Raw genomic sequence first — 21,002 nt, forward strand, 5'->3', positions numbered from 1 at the left:
CCTGACTGGTTGCATCACTGCCTGGTATGGCAACTGCTCGGCCTCCGACCGCAAGGCACTACAAAGGGTAGTGCGAATTGCCCTGTACATCACTGGGGCAAAGCTTCCTGCCATCCAGGACCTCTATACCAGGCGGTGTCAGAGGAGAGCCCTGAAAATTGTCAAAGACTCCAGCCACCCTAGTCATAGACTGTTCTCTCTGCTACCACACGGCAAGCGGTACCGGAGCTCCAAGTCTAGGTCCAAGATGCTTCTAAACAGCTTCTACCCCCAAGCCATAAAACACCTCAACATCTAGTCAAATGGCTACCCAGACTATTCACATTGCCCCCCCCCCCCCTTCTCCCCACCACTGCCACTCTCTGTTGTCATCTATGCATAGTCACTTTAATTAACTCTACCTACATGTACATACTACCTCAGCTAACCACTGCACACTGACTCCCCCTGTATATATTGTAAAAAAAAAAAATTCTCCTCTTTAATTACTTGTTACTTTTATCTCTTATTCTTATCCATATTTTTTGAAAATGCACTTTCGGTTAGGGGCTCGTAAGTAAGCATTTCACTGTAAGGTTGTATTCAGCGCATGTGACTAATAAAATGTGATTTGATTTGATTTGAGATGGTTAAGCATGACCAGTCAAATGTATTTTCAGTGGCTAACCATTTTAATGGTTAAATGTTAACGTCCTTAATGTGTTGGTATGGATGTGGGTACACAGATCTACAAGCCACTGCAGCCCTTCATGATGTTCTGATTTTTTGTGGCCCCCTTCCCCATAAAAGTTGCCCATCCCTGACCTAAAGTGACTGAAAAAAGCCCCCCAGTGTATACACAAGTTCTTGGCCCACAGTTCAGGAGCCTATTTGAAAGAGCCTATCCCCTCCATCTGCGGCATGCCTGCAGGCATCCTCCTGAATTCCAGTCCCTTTGTTTGCCGAGCAACATTATTGAGTCTTCCGTCGACTTGACATCCTTGGAAAGTCTGCCTTGCTTCTCACACCTGCTGCCCAGGCCTGCTGGAATTCCTTCATGACGGCCGTAAGGGATGTGTCGCCTGGAAAATGCGGGCCGCTAAGAGACCTGCAAGGTAACGCAGGGTGAGTCGAGGAAGTGGTGAAGAATGTCAACCTGGTCATTGACTCCGCATCTCCACATCCACCCGGGCAGCCAAGAATTCAAGCATTGTTTCAACTGCTGAAGTGATCCATCACTGATATTGAGCACCTGTAGACTTAATATAAACCTTCTTTCCCCCATTGTTTGCGGTTTTTACCCTTGTTTTGACTGGCGCCCCGAGGTCAAAAGGTGCTTGATGTGACGACTGGAGTGTGACACATTGAAGTTGTGGTTAATGTATGAATGTAGGGAGAAATGTTTTTCAGTAGAGAAGAGTGGGTAGAGTTCAATTGCCAAACCTTTTGATCTGACTGCAACTGGTACTCATAGTTAAAGGGCCAATCAGCAGTTGAAACAATAACTAAGTGTATTCCCCACACAGGAGGCTGCTGAGGGGAGAACGGCTCATAATAACGGCTGGAACGGCGCAAATGGAATAGTATGTGTTCGATACCATTCAATGTATTATTTTCCAGCAATTACTATGAGCCTGTCCACCCAAATGAAGGTGCCACCGCTCATTGCTTTAGCATAAAAGATGGCTTCTCAAGAGGGGAAAAAAATAAGAATATCGAACATTAAACTAAAAAGAAGGCAGCTATGAATAAGTATACAGACATAGAAGTTTTGAATAAAATACTGGTCGGACTCGGATCAGGGGAGCGATTTGAAAAACAAGGATTTCGACCCGGCCGACGAAGATTGCTTTCTAGAAGGATTGGATCCACTTTTTGATCTGTAAGTAAATTATTTTCATGATTTTATATAGCTTACTCTATAAGTTGTCTGCTTTTTGTGCGTTGGATTTAGTTGACATAGGCCTATGTAACAAGTCATTTCAATGTTATATCATTCCAAAGTAGTTATTGTCTATGTTTCATATTAGTTCACTGTTTGCTGTTCTAAGTTTCATCCTTAACTTTGGAGAGGCCACTAAACTCTAATGGCCATTGTTTATTTATCTGCCTTTGTCTCCAAGTGTTACAGTTTGCATTGTGTGTGTCCTTCACACCTTCTATGTGAGTCACTGTACAGATAAAGTTTAGGCTTGGTGTTTTTACTTTACAGTAATGTCGTTTTGTAAATTTTGTCAACTGTAATTCTGTGTGTCTTACAACAGTATATCTCTTTATTTTATTTACCACAGAGTGGAGGATGCAGAGGCGATGATGACGTTTGGGAGCCTTCCCCAGTAAGCGCCCCCGCCGGTCAAGGTCTTCCACCACCCACTGCTATGTCAATCACCCCGTCTGGTGGTTCTACATCCACTTTTCAGAGACCTCTTGAAAAAGAAAATAGGAGCTTGTGGCACCATTTGTCCTAACAGAATCGGTTTCCCCAAGACCAAGCTAAACGACATGACAAAGACAGCGGAGATGGGGACCATACGTTGGATCAGGACTAACAAGCTACTTTTTGTGAAATAGAAGTACACTAGGTAAGTAACCATTCTCCCCCATAGCATAAGGCATTCAATAACAACCATGTCTCAAGGAGGGTGAAAAAGGAAGAATGTCCCCATTCTGTGAAGGACTACAATGCCAGCATGGGAAGTGTCAACCTATCGGACGCTCTGATAAGCTACTAGCAGGTCCTCCACAAGACCAGGAAGTGGTTTTTTTTCACCACTTTATGGACATTGCTACAGTAAATGCTTTAATTTTACACACGCAGATGGCCAAAGCGAAAGATCAAACCCCACTCTCCCAGTTGGCCTTCGGACACTTTGGAGAGTTTGAAAGGACACTTGAATGTACCCTGGATACCCCATAACACCACAACAATGTTTGAGGGAGGTTGATATGGTATAAATTGTGTTTTTATACTGAACAAATAGCATTCAGGGATTGCAAATATGGAATAGCACTGGAATTATCAAATGTACAGACATATGACACTTGGAAACGTCCCGTGACCACACCTGACACCACTTACTAAAACATATGCCCATTTCTAGTTGTTAGGTCTATCAATCCCATTATTTTATAATATTGTTCATATGTTGTGGGAGCCATCGGTTTCCAGCTCTGGGCATCAATAATTCACTTATAGCTTGTCAATGAAAGATGAAAAAATATATATATATATTTTTTTTAAATAACAGTTATTTCGTGTGTGCTTGATCTTGTGTATTCAGAGCTATGTAACTCCTATCTATCTTCTGATCATTTTCGTCATAATCTCCCAGATGTTTTCTTTCCAAATATACCAAGTTTTGGCATGTCAGAATCATGTAATTACACATGAATAGCAGTTACTTTTGTTTATGTCTATTTAGGAGGTTTAGGAGATCCAGCCCAGGGCTCCAGACTAATGATTCCCCCTAATGGCACTGGTGCCACTAACCTTTTCAATTGGTGGCACCAGCCCATGATTTGGTTGTACCCCTCCAAAAAATGTGCAGCCTCACGCGATAGATGTAACCTTTATTTAACTACAGTAGGCAAGTCAGTTAAGAACAAATTCTTATTTTCAATGACCGCCTACCCCGGACAACGCTGGGCCAATACAATGCTCAAAAAGAAGTGTAATAGACTACTGAGAAGGTATTCAATAAATAAATTGTTACATGTAATGTCCAAGAAGGAATGCATGATTCAAGATATCACCTAATCCAGGGATTGTCATGGATTTTGGGTTTGGGTGCAATTAGGCTTTTCTTAAAATAGGGCTCCAGAATTTTTGGTTCATAGATGAATTTGCATTCATCTGTATGTGCACTATTATGAGCTATAGGCCTATGCTGATTCCCAATCTGAGAAAGTGGGAACTATTGGGCCCTATAAAACCTGTATTTTTTTTCTCCAAATTCAGTTTTTCCCAAACACATTTTTTCTCGGTTTTGTTGCTCGAGGTTTTGGATTTTCCCTTGTTTTTTCAGGTATTCGCTCTCAAAATCACACTTATTTAGTAGAAAAACAATAACATTGGATGTTCTAAGTCCACAACAATGCTTAAACCACATCAGGAGAGGTCTGGGAAAAATTTAAGGTGTTTTTGTAGCCACATGTGATGGTAGAGTTTCCTAAACAGAGTTTCCTGACCGTGTGGCCTGACCAGTAAAACTCTTGGCCTTGGTAATAGGCTATAACTACGGCCCAGAGACTTTCCTGGTCAGGTCTCATGCTCAGGAAAAACTCCTGGCGCTACACGTCATACTTTGTGTGATAATGTCACTGAGTGCATGGGCATTTAGCCTGGCACCTGTGTTTGATGGGGACAATGATTTAATGCCCACGGATGGGCATGCCTGGGGTAAGGAGGGGAAAGGTCCCTCAGGCTGCAGGGCAGCTTGATTAGCTACTGATATAGAGTCAAACACCATGACCAATGGAATTCCTGAAGACCTCACTCATGTCTTGACACAAACACTAAAACACTCTGCCTTGGCACTGTCCGATGTGGGCAGACATCTGCGATAAGGAGTGCCAGAGCATGCCCACCTGTGTCCAACTTTGATGTTCAATGGCTCGACTCCTCATTCCCTCATCACATCTATTAAATCTGCTCATCATCATTGTTTCTGATCTAGGCCTAGATTCATTCTGGATCATTGAAGATCTACACTATAGCACAATTGAAATTTAAAGGCAATGTTCTCGCGTTCGCCGAGACTGCATACTGCATTCACGGTAAACGTTACATACACTGAGCGTACAAAACATTAGGAACATGTTGAGTCGCACCCCCTTTTGCCCTCAGAACAACCTCAATTTGTTGGGGTATGGACTCTACAAGGTGTCGAAAGCATTCCACAGGGATGCTGGACCATGTTGACTCCAATGCTTCCCACAGTTGTGTCAAGTTGGCTGGATGTCCTATGGGGGTGGACCATTCTTGATACACACGGGAAACTGTTGAGTGGGAAAAACCCAGCAGCGTTGCAGTTCTTGACACACTCAAACTGGCACATACTACCATAGCCGGTTCAAAGACACATCAAACTTTTGTTTTCCCATTCACCCTCTGAATGGCACACATACACAATCCATGTCTCAATTATCTCAAGTCTTAAAAATCCTTCTTTAACCCGTCTCCTCCCCTTCATCTACACTGATTGAAGTGGATTTATCAAGTGATATCATTAAGGGATCATAGCTTTCACCTGGATTCACCTTATCAGTCTATGTCATAGAAAGAGCAGGTGTTCCTAATGTTTTGTACACTCAGTGTATGTCGGCTCAATCGGAAATGACCTTTAAATTTCAATCGCGCTATAACGCGGATCTTCTGAGGTACGCGTTGAATCTAGCCCCTAATCTATCCCACTGGACTAAGGTTACGCACCCACAAAGATGGTGAACGGCCCTCAAAGAAAGTAGTTTGCTGTGATGAAGAGGAAGAAGACCATCACCATAAATCTGTCAGTCGACTTATGTGACAAACACATCAGAGTCATTGCCTGTGTAAGCCTTCAGTGTCTCTGCGTTGAAAACCTGTAACAGTGCTCTACTTGGACTAGAATGTCTCGATGGACCTCGGGATATGCAGGACCTCTTGGAGAGGGCTTTTGGGCCTTGTGAACACTTTGGCTGCACTGTTAATTCTATGTGTTGTAGCTCTTACAAAATAAATGTATCTTTCCTAATCCATGAAAAGTAACTTGTCTCCATATGAGGATTACAGAGCATATTTTCTTCCCTTGTTCAACCTATTGTTCAGGGGTCATATGAAGTGCCAAACATTTCAATCACTGCCAGTTTCTTCTGTTTTTCCATTAGGCAAACCTCTTCCTCAATACAACCTCTTTGAAATGGACTTAGGGTGACGGCCACAGTGTATGACTAGTAAGCATGTGCATAACCAAGGGCCACATCATCCTCTCTGGGCAGAACAGGGTTAAACGTCAAGGCCATCAGCGGAGGTGCTGAAAGATTAAATGTATAATCAGGAAATTCTTCATGATGGCCGCGGCACCCCAGTGGGTGTGTGGATCCCTTCTGATACCGCCATGTTCTGCTTTCGTTCCTATGCGGTGCTGAACCAACTACGCACCCAACGGTGCTGGCCTACAGTGTCTCAGGAGGCTCCTGCTTAGATTTATGAGCATATCGCTTTTGTTTAGCCAAGGTGCATGCTTATTTTGCTTCACTTTTAGAGACTGCAGGTTGAGATAATAAATCAATAGTGAGGGGTTAGAGGTCACATATCCACTTAGAGCTTCTCTTGAAATCTTGGTCATCTGGTTTGACCATTTGTTTGATTCTCTGAGACAGGAAATGTATTTCTGTCGAGTGGTTCGGGCCCTCTAGATGATTGAAGCGGTCGAGATGCTACTTTCTGCAGTAAACATTCTCCAAACCCTGGAGTGATTAGCCCGGAGTTACCGTGGAGGCTGGGGCGTGCTGTCCGTCTAACCGTCTGCCGGGGACCCAGGCAAATGAAGGGTTCAATCATCTTTAATTAGCATTCTTAAGGCTCTCCAAGAAACACACTGGAAGCCCTATATACTAATCTCTCCATGCCTCATTTGCATTTGCAATTTACTTTCGCCCAGCATGTTCTGTGAACCCCTATGGTCACGATATTGATGTAGCATTTAAAAGTAAACACACACTGTACACAGGCAGGATTCCAGCATCATCAGACATGCAATGGACCATTTCTTATCATTCCAACAGTAACCCACATGCTTGATGGTAGAACGTCTACAAACGTTGCACGGTCAGAAACCTGCAAGAGTGTGTAAGAGGATGACTGAATAAAAAGCAGGGGTGGAAAGAGTACTGAAATATCCTACTCAACTAGAAGTACTGTTACTATAATTTAAAAAAAAACTCAAGTAAAAAGTAAAAAGTAGCTCATTTAAAAAGTAATTGAGTTACTTTTAAGATAAAAACAGAAGCAACAACACAAACTTATGGAAATGCAAAATGAGTGAGCAAACCTTTGAGATAGAAAAGGGGCTATAGATGTTGCAATACTGAGATACTGAGACTGATGTGTGTTTGTCAGATGTTTTCTGACCTTAAAAGTTGCACCGTGCCCAGCTGTACCTATTGTTTACTCACACAGTTATATGCAAGATTAATTCATTTAAACCAACCCATCTATTGTTCTCGCTCACTTCACATACACACAAACATACTCAATACAATGAAAATTATGTGTAGACAAACCATTACTTGTGAGAGACACTGATGTTGAATGAGTACATGAATCATAAAAGTTTATGTAATGATTGATAGGCCTACTACAACTCATGCACGGCTTCATAAAGGTGTTTTGAATGCTTACGTAAAGTTTAGGCCCCAGTTATAGTTGCTAGAGATTGTCACTTCAGATAATGTGATTTAACCAAAGATTTTCAGTATCTGGGAGTTACCGATTTGGTACTGTTATAAAATGTCAGGTGCAGGTGGTGCGTTTGAATTTATAAAAGGTACACAGTGCATTCGTTTTTTACGTTACAGCTTTATTCTAAAATGGAATAAATAATTTCCCCCCCTCATCAATCTACACACAAACCCCCTAATGCAAAAACATGTTATTAGAAATGTTTGCAAATTTATAACAAATAAAGCACTGAAATATCACATTTACATGAAGATTCAGACCCTTTACTCAGTACTTTGTTGAAGCACCTTTTGCAGCGGTTACAGCCTTGAGTCTCCTTCGTTATGACGCTACAAGCTTGGCACACCTGTATTTGGGAGTTTCTCCCATTCTTCTCTGCAAATCCTCTCAAGCTCTGTCAGGTAGGATGGGGAGCGTCGCTGCACAGCTATGTTCAGGTCTCCCCAGAGATGTTTGGGTTCAAGTCCGGGCCCTGGCTGGGCCACTCAAGGACATTCAGAGACTTGTCCAAAAAACACTCTTGCATTGTCTTGGCTGTGTGCTTAGGGTCGTTGTCCTGCTGGAAGGGGAACCTTCTTCCCAGTCTGAGGTCCTGAGCACTCTGGAGCAAGTTTTCATCAAGGATCTCTCTGTACTTTGCTCTGTTCATCTTTCCCTCGATCCTGACTAGTCTCCCATTCCCTGCCACTGAAAAACATCCCCACAGCATGATGCTGCCACCACCATGCTTCACCGTAGGGATGGTGCCAGGTTTCCTCCAGGCGTGACGTTTGGCATTCAGGCCAAAGAGTTGAATCTTGATTTCATCAGATCTGAGAGTCTTTAGGTGCCTTTTGGCAAACTCCAAGCGGGCTGTCATGTGCCTTTTACTGAGGAGTGGCTTCCGTCTGGACACTTTACCATAAAAGACTGATTGGTGGAGTGCTGCAGAGATGGTTGTCCTTCTGGAAGGTTCTCCCATCTCCACAGAGGAACTCTGGAGCTCTGTCAGAATGATCATCGGGTTCTTGGTCACCTCCCAAGGCCCTTCTCCCCCGATTGCTCAGTTTGTCCGGGCGGCGAGCTCTAGGAGGAGTCTTGGTGGTTCCAAACTTCTTCCATTTCGGAATGATGGAGCCCACTGTGTTCTTGGGTATCTTCAATGCTGCAGAAAAGTTTTGGTACTGTACCCCAGATCTGTGCCTCGACACAATCCTGTCTTAGAGCTCTATAGACAATTCCTTTGACCTCATGGCTTGGTTTTTGCTCTGACATGCACTGTCAACTGTGGGACCTTATATAGACAGGTGTGTGCCTTTCCAAATCATGTCCAATCAACTGAATTTACCGCAGGTGGACTCCAATCAAGTTGTAGAAACATCAAGGATGATCAATGGAAACAGGATCCACCTGAGCTCAATTTCGACTCTCATAGCATATGTAAATAAGGTATTTATGTTTAAAGAAAATATATACATTCGCAAAAAATTCTTAAAAACTGTTTTTGCTTTGTCATTATGGGGTATTGTGTGTCGATTGATGAGGGAAAATATGTATTCTATAATAAGGCTGTAAGGTAACAAAATGTGGAAAAAGTAAAGGGGTCTGAATACCTTCTGAACGCACTGTATATACAGAAATGCTCCATTATTAAAATATATATTTTTTTGCTCCATGAAGTAATCAACAATGTGTACGCCACCATCTTGCCTATCACAAATCTTCTTTCATTTATTGTAGCTGCAAGGATAGCTAGCTAATGTTAGCATACTAAATAACTAGGCTATTAGCTGCTAAAGCCATCCATAGCTACATTTTTTAGCATTCATAGCTGGATATCTTACCTCTTTATGTTTCCTGATGTTCAAGGCAGAGTTTTTGTAGGAAGCCACCTCCGCCATCCTGGGTAAGCAGCTTGCATTGCATGATTACACTGCCGCTTCTCCTTTACTTGAAGGAAAACTGCGGCCAGGGATTCCCTCCTCGTCTCCTTCATAAGATGAAGGCACAGGGTCTGTGCCTGGATTGTCTCCTGACTCTCCTTAGTCTCCTCAGTCTCTATTGTTTTTCACACACACCGCTTTGATAAAATACCTTTCCTCTCTTTCTCTTTTTTTAAAACCTATTTTTACCTGTATTTCACCATAACAAGCTCAAATCAAATTTCATGTGTATACAGGTGAACTGCTTACTTCCTTCCCAACAATGCAGAGAAAAAGGAGAAAATGTAAAAATAATAATAACATGAAGCTACCTTGGCTATCAACACAGGGTACCAGTAGCGAGCCAATGTGCAGGGGTACTTGGTAATTGAGGTAGATATGTACATATTGGTAAGGATAAAGTGACTAGGCAACAGGATAGATTATCCTGTTGAAGTGTTTTCCTCACCATCTTAAATAAGCATGCCCCATTAAAAATCTTAGAACAAGGAACAGATATAGCTCTTGGTTCACTCTAGACCTGACTGCCCTTGACCTGCACAAAAACACCCTGTGGCGTACTGATTGGCTCAACTGATTGGCTCAAATGCATTAAGAAGGAAAGAAATTACAGAAATGTATTTTTAAGGCACACCTGTGAATTGAAAAAAAATCCAGGTGATTACCTCATGAAGCTGGTTGAGGGAATGCCAAGAGTGTGCAAAGCTGTCATCAAGGCAAAGGGTGGCTATTTGAAGACTCTCAAATCTAGTGATTAACACTTTTTTGGTTACCATATGATTCCACCAGTGTTAATTCATAGTTATAGACATAGATGTCTTCACTATTATTCTACAATATATAAAATAGTAAAAATAAAGAAGAACCCTTAAATGAGTAGGTGTTCTAAAACTTTTGACCGGTAGTGTATATACAGTTGAAGTCAGAAGTTTACATACACCTTGGCCAAGTACATTTTAACTCAGTTTTTTCACAATTCCTGACATTTAATCCTAGTAAAAATTCCCTGTTTTAGGTCAATTAGGATCACCAATTTATTTTAAGAATGTGAAATGTCAGAATAATAGTAGAGAGAATGATTTATTTCAGTTTTTATTTCTTTCATCACATTCCCAGTGGGTCAGAAGTTTACATACACTCAATTAGTATTTGGTAGCATTGCCTTTAAATTGTTTAACTTGGTCAAACGTTTCAGGTAGCCTTCCACAAGCTTCCCACAATAAGTCGGGTGAATTGTGGCCCATTCCTCATGACAGAGCTGCTGTAAGTGAGTCAGGTTTGTAGGCTTCCTTGCTCGCACACGCTTTTTCAGTTCTGCCCACAAATGTTCTATATGATTGAGGTCAGGGCTTTGTGATGGCCACTCCAATACCTTGACTTTGTTGTCCTTAAGCCATTTTGCCACAACGTTGGAAGTATGCTTGGGGTCATTGTCCATTTGGAAGACCCGGTTGCGACCAAGCTTTAACTTCCTGACTGATGTCTTGAGATGTTGCTTCAATATATCCACATAATTTTCCTCCCTCATGATGCCATCTATTTTGTGAAGTGCACCAGTCCCTTCTGCAGCAAAGCACCCCCACAACATGATGCTGCCACCCCTGTACTTCCCGGTTGGGATGGTGTACTTCGGCTTGCAAGCCTCCCCCTTTTTTCCTCCTAACATAACAATGGTCATTATTGCCAAACAGGTCTATTTTTGTTTCATCAGACCAGAGGCCATTTCTCCAAAAAGTACGATCTTTGTCCCCATGTGCAGTTGCAAATCGTAGTCTGGCTGTTTTATGGTGGTTTTGGAGCAGTGGCTTCTTCCTTGCTGAGCGAACTTTCAGGTTATGTTGATATAGGACTCGTTTTACTGTGGACACAGATACTTTTGTACCTGTTTCTTCCAGCATCTTCACAAGGTCCTTTGCTGTTGTTCTGGAATTGATTTGCACTTTTCGCACTAAAGCACTTTAATCTCTAGGAGACAGAACGCGTCTCCTTCCTGAGCGGTATGACAGCTGCGTAGTCCCATGGTGTTAATACTTGCGTACTATTGTTTGTACAGATGAATGTGGTACCTTCAGGCGTTTGAAAATTGCTCCCAAGTATGAACCAGACTTGTGGCGGTCTACAATTTTTTTTCTGAGGTCTTGGCTGATTTCTTTTGATTTTCCCATGATGTCAAGCAAAGAGGCACTGAGTTTGAAGGTAGGCCTTGAAATACATCCACAGTTACACCTCCAATTGACTCAAATGATGTCAATTAGCCTATCAGAAGCTTCTAAAGCCATGACATACTTTTCTGGAATTTTCCAAGCTGTTTAAAGGCACAGTCAACTTAGTGTATGTAAACTTCTGACCCACTGGTATTGTGATACAATGAATTATAAGTGAAATAATGTGTCTGTAAACAATTGTTGAAACAATTAATTGTGTCATGCACAAAGTAGATGTCCTAACCGACTTGCCAAAACTATAGTTTGTTAACAAGAAATTTGTGGAGTGGTTGAAAAACGAGTTTTCATGACTCCAACCTAAGTGTATGTAAACTTCTGACTTTAACTGTATATATACTACAGTTCATAAGTTTGGGGTCACTTAGAAATGTCCTTGTTTTCCATGAAAACATACATGAAATGAGTTACAAAATGAATAAGAAATATAGTCAACACGTTGACAAGGTTATAAACAATGATTTTTAATTGAAATAATAATAGTGTCCTTCAAACTTTGCTTTCGTCAAAGAAACCTCCATTTGCAGCAATTACAGCCTTGCAGACCTTTGTCATTCTAGTTGTCAATTTGTTGAGGTAATCTGAAGAGTTTTCACCCCATGCTTCCTGAAGCACCTCCCACAAGTTGGACTGGCTTGATGGGCACTTCTTACGTACCAACACGGTCAAGCTGCTCCCACAACAGCTCAATAGGGTTAAGATCCGGTGACTGTGCTGGCCACTCCATTATAGACAGAATACCAGCTGACTGCTTCTTCCCTAAATAGTTATTGCATAGTTTGGAGCTGTGCTTTGGGTCATTGTCCTGTTGTAGGAAGAAATTGGCTCCAATTAAGCGCCATCCACAGGGTATGACATGGCGTTGCAAAATGGAGTGATAGCCTTCCTTCTTCAAGATCCCTTTTACCCTGTACAACTCTCCAACTTTACCAGCACCAAAGCACCCCCAGACCACATTGCCTTCACCATGCTTGTCAGATGGTGTCAAGCCCTCCTCCAGTGTCTTTTCATTTTTTCTGTCTCACGAATGTTCTTCTTTGTGATCCGAACACCTCAAACTTAGATTTGTCTGTCCATAACACTTTTTTCCCAATTTTTCTCTGTCCAGTGTCTGTTTTTTTGCCCATATTAATATTTTGTTTTTATTGGCCAGTCTGAGATATGGCTTTTTCTTTGCAACTCTGCCTAGAAGGCCAGCATCCCGGAGTTGCCTCTTCACTGTTGACGTTGACACTGGTGTTTTGCGGGTACAATTTAATGAAGCTGCCAGTTGAGGATTTGTGAGGCGTCTGTTTCTCAAACTAGACAATCTAATGTACTTGTCCTCTTGCTCAGTTGTGCTGGGGCTTCCCACTCCTCTTTCTATTCTGGTTAGAGACAGTTCTGTGAAGGGAGTAGTCCACAGCGTTGTACAAGATCTTCAGTTTCTTGGCAATTTCTCGCATGGAATAGCCTTCATTCTTCAGAACAAGAATAGTGGCCATTCTGGCCATAGTGGCCGATTCTGGCCATTTTCAGCCTGTAATCAAACCCACAAATGCTGATGCTTCAGATACTCAATTAGTCTAAAGAAGGCCCGTTTTATTGCCTCGCTAATCAGGACAACAGTTTTCAGCTGTGCTAACATAATTGCAAAAGGGTTTTCTAATGATCAATTAGCCTTTTAAAGTGATAAACTTGGATATGCTAACACAATGTGCCATTGGAACACAGGAGTGATGGTTGCTGATAATGGGCCTCTGTACGCCTATGTAGATATTCCATTAAAATTCTGCTGTTTTCAGCAGCAATAGTAATTTACAACATTAACAATGTGTAAACTGTATTTCTGATCAATTTGATGTTATTTTAATGGACAACATTTTTTGCTTTTCTTTCAAAAACATGGACATTTCTAAGTGACCCCAAACTTTTGAATGGTAGTGTATATAAACTGTGTGTATATATATATATATATATATATATATACACATGCTAGAAGCAGAGTCCAGTTGGTCATCGGAGCAGCGTTACATGATGACCGGTTACATATAACATTCTATTTGTTGTAATAATTTTGTATAATAATTTAAATTGAAAAACTCTAAGCTTTGAATCCAGATTTGCCAAATGGGGGGCGAGATAGAGTTTTGTATGCGTCTCTGTATGTGGAGGGAAAGTTATCTAGAGTTTGTTCACCTCTAGTTGCACAGGTGACACGCTGGTAGAAATAAGGTAAAACGGATTTCAGTTTTCCTGCATTAACGTCGCCAGCCACTAAGAGGGCCACCTCTGGGTGAGCATTTTCTTGTTAGCTTATGGCCCTATACAGCTCGTTGAGTGAGGTCTTTAGGGCCAGCATCGGTTTGTGGTGATAAATAGATGGCTATGAAAAATATCAACGAAAACACTCTTGGTAAAACAGCTACAGCTGTTTCCAATTTCCAAAGAGAAATAGTATTGAAACTGAGAACTTCGACAAGTTACCATGTCGGACTTACTAAATCCAGTATATCTACATTAAAAAGGCAGCTCCCCTTAACACAACCCCTTTCTCTGCTCCAGTGTCTTAACTCCACAATCAGTGCTCACAATGGGGTAACTTTACTGGCTGCCTTGACACCCAGAAGTCCCCTATTGTGGCAGGGTCAGAGCCTGCCACAACGGGGCACTTGACATGTGTCAGATGGATTTGAGAGGGAGAGAAATCCCTCTGCAGTTGAGCGGTGGGCGCCTTTTCTTGAGCTGCCATCTGTTAGCAGAGGGCAGATTGCCTCAAGGGTCTTACGCTCCCAGGTCACAGGGTCAGGCTAGGGAGCATGTCAATCCCTTCTCAAGCCTATTATAAGATCCTGGATGAGTAGACATGAGTGGAGCAGTGCAGCAGGTCTAAAGTCTAAGCAAAGCTCTTTGATAGCTTGTCTTCATTTCCACTGCAATAAGCATGTGTAACCAGATGGAACTCTACTGTATGCTGTGCTGCTACGCACATTAGTCATTTAGTCAAATTTTGCTCTTGTTATATTTTCATAATTTCTTTCCCAACATGGGCTGCCTTTTGGCAAACCGCCACTTATCCAATATTATGCTTCACTGAAAAGGGGATTTAAAAATACCCAACCCTAATTAAGCTAGAAGCAGAGTCCAGTTGGTCATCGGAGCAGCGTTACATGATGACCGGTTGAGGAAGCGTGTGTTTGTGTTTGAATAGTTGGCCAATGACGGAGGCCCGGGAGCACGACAAAATTCCTCAGCTTCATGTAACATCCTGCACAATTAACATGGAAAAATTCCAACCGACAATTAGCGGCACCAATATTAGGGGCCATTAGACAAACAAGCTGACACAAACAGTGACATACGGTGACACACACACTCACTCCAACACACACTTGGACAAAGACACAGGATGCCCCAAAGTGAGGAAACTGAGTCGGTAGATAGGAAACAACACAGCGGGAGTGTGTCCCCCTGTCCCTGAAAGCACCATGATGCACTGGAACCTGCCCCCTCTGTCCCTTCCTCCCTGTATTTTCCTGTTTATGACTCACTTGTTTCGATGTTTTCCTTTGGCCAGCGGCGGACATACAATTAGGCAGAAAAGGCAATTGCCTCAGGCCTCACATCATCAATGAGCCTCATGAGCTGGGTATAATAATACTTTTAGTACAACAAAAAAATATATAGAGTACCAGTCAAAAGTTTGGACACACCTACTCATTAAAGGGTTTTTCTTTAAAGACATCTAAACTATGAAATAACACATACGGAGTCATGTAGTAGCCAAACCATTGCTAAACAAATCAAAATATGTTTTCGATTTTAGATTCTTCAAAGTAGCCACCCTTTGCCTTGATGACAGCTTTGCACACTCTTGGCTTTCTCTCAACCAGCTTTACCTGGAATGCTTTTCCAACAGTCTTGAAGGAGTTCCCACATATGCTGAGCACATGTTGGCTGCTTTTCCTTCACTCTGCGGTCCAAGTCATCCCAAACCATCTCAAAACAGTAAAAATACAGAAAAACCCTGGAATGAGTAGTTGTGTCCAAACTTTTGACTGGTACTATATATATATATATATATTTAATTTCTCCGTTTGAGCCCCCCCCATGTTCCGCTTGAGGTATTTTTTAAAGTTAAATTACATGTCTTTACTATAATAGCTATGTATTACCTTTGAATGTGTCATGAACACAACCAGTCATGATGTTCTCATCTGATTGTCAAACAATAACTTCAAAAAGTACGTTACCTTTGCACTTTCATCCAAAATAATTCTAGCATCCGAACAGTGCACTGTGCACCCGCCAACTTTCCATCAATTCGCAAGTGACTGAAACTAACTCTCTAGAGAAAGCATCTGAAAGCACCCCTCTGTCTTACCACACATCTGCATGGGGCCTCCATATCACGAAGTCCGTCCCTGCCTTTGGCGCCCCAAAGTCAATACCCTCCTGTGGTGGGTGTCCGGACATCATTAAAGGGCTAAGAATATCCGGGATGTCTGATGGAGTCCTGTGTGCGGGTGCATTGTTTTGAAACCACCCTGGTTTGGCTAGGGCTATTTCTGGAGCACTGATCGCCTCCCTCCCTGACTGTATCCAAACTGTAAAAAGGCCCGTGATTTTTCACCCACGTGTCCTGCAAAATCAAACAATGCAACTTCCAAGGTCATCCTAACATTTAAGTAAATCTCTTCCTCGGAACTGTCTTGCATCCTCTGTGAAATGCTGGAATGTTATTCAAACTAGTAGTTAGTCATACATGTCATGCTTAATTTGGATGTCAGAAAAATGAATGGCGGAGCATTGGAATTACAGATGGTAATGAATGTTAAGAAACAAGGCGGCCTCTGCCAAAATGGCCCACTTTCAGCTGGAATCAGACCACATATTTTTTTCTTGAATGTTTTTTTGGGGGCACGTCCGCTCTTTGTCTGCTCTGCACTGCAGCACTCCGCTATCAGTCAGGGGAGGACACAGAATCCTCCCGTCGCCCGTCTCTTAATTACTTCTGTGACCCTTTGCTGTGAGATTGCTCAGATGCAGTGCACTCAAGGACCAGTATCAAGGTCACTGATTGGTCCATTTGGTTGACTATTTGCATTCACATGTTTTATCACCCTGCAAAATGGAGCTGAGTGGAAATCTTGCACAGGGATGTTCATCAACTAAAACAAGCGAGTTACAGATTGGCTGAGCATTTAGGCTACTCAAGCGCGCGCACACACACACACACACACACACACACACACACACACACACACACACACACACACACACACACACACACACACACACACACACACACACACACACACACACACACACACACACACACACACACACACACACGCGCCCTTGTTTGCTGACAGACTCCCCAGCTGTCCTTTCATCCAGACCCATGATCAACTAACACAGATGACATGAGGAAGAGGAGTGTAATTGGCCGTAGTATTGAGCTAGTGGAACTGTCCAGACGCGATCTGACTTCCAACATGTAAAGTCCATCCACACACATGCAGACAAATCAAGTCATTCATCCTGATGTGCAAGCCTCTGTGTGTGTTTCTATGTTTGTATGTATCTTCCTGACCTACTGTACTGTAATACGTACAACCCTACTGAATACGCAAACCTAACTTTAGTAGATGCAAACCTACAGATGTATGATCTTAATTTGATTACTCTTTTATTGCTTAGAATTGTCCTGCGCAGCAGGAAATGCAAACTTGTAGTGTATTTCAGTTTTTAAAAGGCTTCTAAAGTTTCGAATTTCCACTTTAAAAGTTCAGACTTGATTTGCCCTACTGTAAATGTATCAACCCTTACAAAAATGTCCATTAATTATAATCCATATGATAATTCACATTTCCTGTTGCTGCAGGATTATTTTCCTGCTATAATAAACTGGCTCAAATTAAGATCCTACATCTGTATTGTTATTATGTATCAATATACTGTACAATGCAGTAGTGACTTCCTTTATTACTAGTCGCAGCCCTACACGACCACTCTCTTACTGTACTGACAGTCTGCCCCTCAACTGTAACAAGTGCAGTTACTATTCCGTCAGCAGTTTGGAATATGCCACTCTGGAAGAGCGGGGGAGGCATGACCAGGCTTCCTTGGGAGTGTCTATAGCAATGGGCTAGTAGAGTAAGACCCTGTCACCCCACACCAAGTCAACAATGTTATCTCCCAACGCCCTGGCAAAAACATGCCAGCAGCTCAAACTGTAAATCCTGCCTCTTGGTTACAGTGAGTCGCAGCTCTCGGTCTTAACGAGAGAGAGAGAGAGTGCAGAAAGAGAGCGCTTGTTAGAAAGAACAACATCAGCTGACAGGTGGCTCTGTGTCAAATAAAGGAAAACTACTGGAGAAAAACTACAGGAGAGGGTTTCCTCTGCAGTACTGGTCGTTGCCAACAAGTCTAGGCCTAATCCCTTCGAAATTCATTCCGCAGAACTTACGACATTCTGACACTATTCTGATTTGTTTTGCAGGATAATTCCAAAGTACATGAATCCCCTCCTAATCTTCCGATAGTTCCAATTTCCGTCAGAGGTGAATAACTCTCTTTGGTATTTATTATAAGTCTTCTTTTAAAATCTGTGGCCACCCTAAGACTCGGTGTTAACCTCAATAACTTAACACTCATGTTAACCTTGATAAAGGGTTATCACTGTCTGACTTTGTTGCAATGTCATCTTACAGATGTAGGATCTTCATTTGATCACCCTGCTGCAAGATAACTTTCCTGCAATGCAGGATTTTTTTTTTTTTTTACGTGTAGTGTAGAGGTTTAAGAAAACTTCCCTTAAGAAAAATGCATCAACCCCTACAAAAATGGTTATGAATTATATTCCACATAATAATTAACATTTCCTGTTGCTGTAGGATCATTTTCCTGTTGTAGAAACTGACAAAATTATGATCGTAAATCTGTAAATTATTCCAGGCTCTTATCTGGTTCTTTGGGGTTATTTTAGGCTGCTGATGACATGGGGTGTGTGTGCTCGCCAGAAATCTCCAAATGCAACATTTCTAGCCATGAATACTTAATAGCAAAAACCTCTCACGGATTCTCCGTCATCATACAGTACATGCACGCGCACAAACACACACACCACCTGCAACAAATACCCCCTAATGGACCCCAACGCCATATCTCTCCCTTTCACGTTGAATGGAGTAAATATTAATGAGGATGTAGTAGTATGGTCTATACAGTCTGTAACTCATTACAGATGTAGGATCTTAATTTGACCTATATTGTCACAGCAAAAAGTAATCCTGCAGAAATGTTAAGTCCATAATGTTGCTTGATCAGTGGTTAGGCTATTAACTGGCCCAAAAGTAGGCTAAATGAAAAGTGCAATACTTTTAATTTAACTGTGGGTTTTCAGTGAATTTCTGTAAATCAAAAAGCAAATCTCCATTTCATTCTCAGCAACAAATGAGTGATCAAATTAAGATTCTTTATCTGTACATGTGATGGGTTTGTCTGCTAAAATAATTCAGCCATGCCACAAATGTCTGCAAATTGCCATAACTATGCTATCTCTTAACCCGGCGTCCATTACATTATTGAAGACAGATTTCAGAAATCTGTCTCTACCCATTTGTTTCCCCTGAGCCCCAAACTCCCCTTGACGGTAAAACATTATACCTCTTCATTAATTCTGCTGATTGGAGCATAGCCCAGTTGAATTTCCATTTCTGCGGCTGCATGCGGCATCTGTGTGTGCACTTGTGTGCGTGCATGCGTGAATGCGTGTGTACATATCAGTGGAGGCTCCTCAGAGGAGGAAGGGGAGGACCATGCTCCTCAGTGAATTTCATAAAATGTTTAATAGTAAAACATTTAAAAAGTTAACATTTTAGATAAAACTCTGCTAAATATAATCACGTCACGAAATAACTGATTAAAACACAATATTTTAACAGCTAGCTTTTGTCCTCCTCTGGGTACATTGACTTCAATACAAAACCTAGGAGGCTCATGGTTCTCACCCCCTTCCATAGATTTACACAGTAATTATGACAACTTCCGGAGGACGTACTCCAACCTATCAGAGCTCTTCCAGCATGAACTGACCCAATCAAAGGATCAGAGAATTAATCTAGTAGTGGAAGCATAAGCTACAGCTAGCTAGCATTGCAGTGTATAAAATGTGGTGAGTAGTTGACTCAAAGAGAGAGAAAGACAATAGTTGAACGTTTTTGAACAAATTCATTTTTTCCAAAATGAAGGAGAATCAAGAGAGAAATAAAGAGAGAGCAAATGCAGCTAGCTAGTTTAGCCTACTGAAACCCCTTGCTCAAACAGAGGGATTCTATGTTAGCTAGCTGGCTATGACTTTCCAACAAGATACTGGAACTCTTCCAAGTCAAGGTAAGCTTTTGGTATTACTAATTTATTGCCACCAGGGCCCGCCGGTGTAACTGCTTAGTGAATAACGTTACTGCATGATTGTAGAGGGTTTACTAATGTGTTAGTAATATTAACAATGCTGACTCTGACGTTAATTTAGCTAATATGGTGACAATGATGTAGGCTGTGTGCAGCGGTTTAGCTTGGAATCATTTTTTTGCCTGGTCACATGCAGTTGATGTGTTGTGCATTGAAGTCCACAAGCGAAGGGAAGAGGTGAGAGGAGGAGAGCGCATAGATGCGAGAAGAAATACAACGTGGCTGCTATGAAAGTGAACTGTGTTTACACGTGATCAGGGGTGTACTCATTCCGCCGATTCTGTTGAAGAAAATTCTTAAACGGAAGCAAACGGAACAAAACGGGGATAAACATACCTGAATTTGTCTAATAGAAACTCTCGTTTGCAACTGTTGGACTAATGATTACACCCTATATCAGCTAGATGCAGGTAAGAGTGTGCAAGGCGGTATTGAATGTCACTGTCTGCCCATGTGCCACTTGTCTGTCACCTCAAATTTGTCTCTTGACCTGTGTACACCTACGCTGTAAACTTTCATTCATAGGCTAGGTTGTAGTAACCTCATGATGGGTATAGGGAAAATTTGAGTATCATGTAGTAGCCTAAACCTATCGCTGTTACATTGAACTGGGTGAATGGAATATGAATGAGAGTCATCCAATATGCTTAAATAGAATAGAATAGGCCTTGATCATGAAAAAAAATGTCCTCCCTCATCTTAAACGGCACTGACCGCCACTGGTATATATATATATATACAGTGGTCAGAACAAGTATTTGATACACTGCCGATTTTGCAGGTTTTTGCATGATGTCCTTACACAGCTCTCTGGTCTCGGCCATTGTGGAGAGGTTGGAGTCTGTTTGATTGAGTGTGTGGACAGGTGTCTTTTATACAGGTAACGAGTTCAAACAGGTGCAGTTAATACAGGTAATGAGTGGAGAACAGGAGGGCTTCTTAAAGAAAAACTAACAGGTCTGTGAGAGCCGGAATTCTTACTGG

This window comes from Salvelinus namaycush, chromosome 17, assembly GCF_016432855.1.
Source record: "Salvelinus namaycush isolate Seneca chromosome 17, SaNama_1.0, whole genome shotgun sequence".
Classification (NCBI taxonomy): Eukaryota; Metazoa; Chordata; class Actinopteri; order Salmoniformes; family Salmonidae; genus Salvelinus; species Salvelinus namaycush.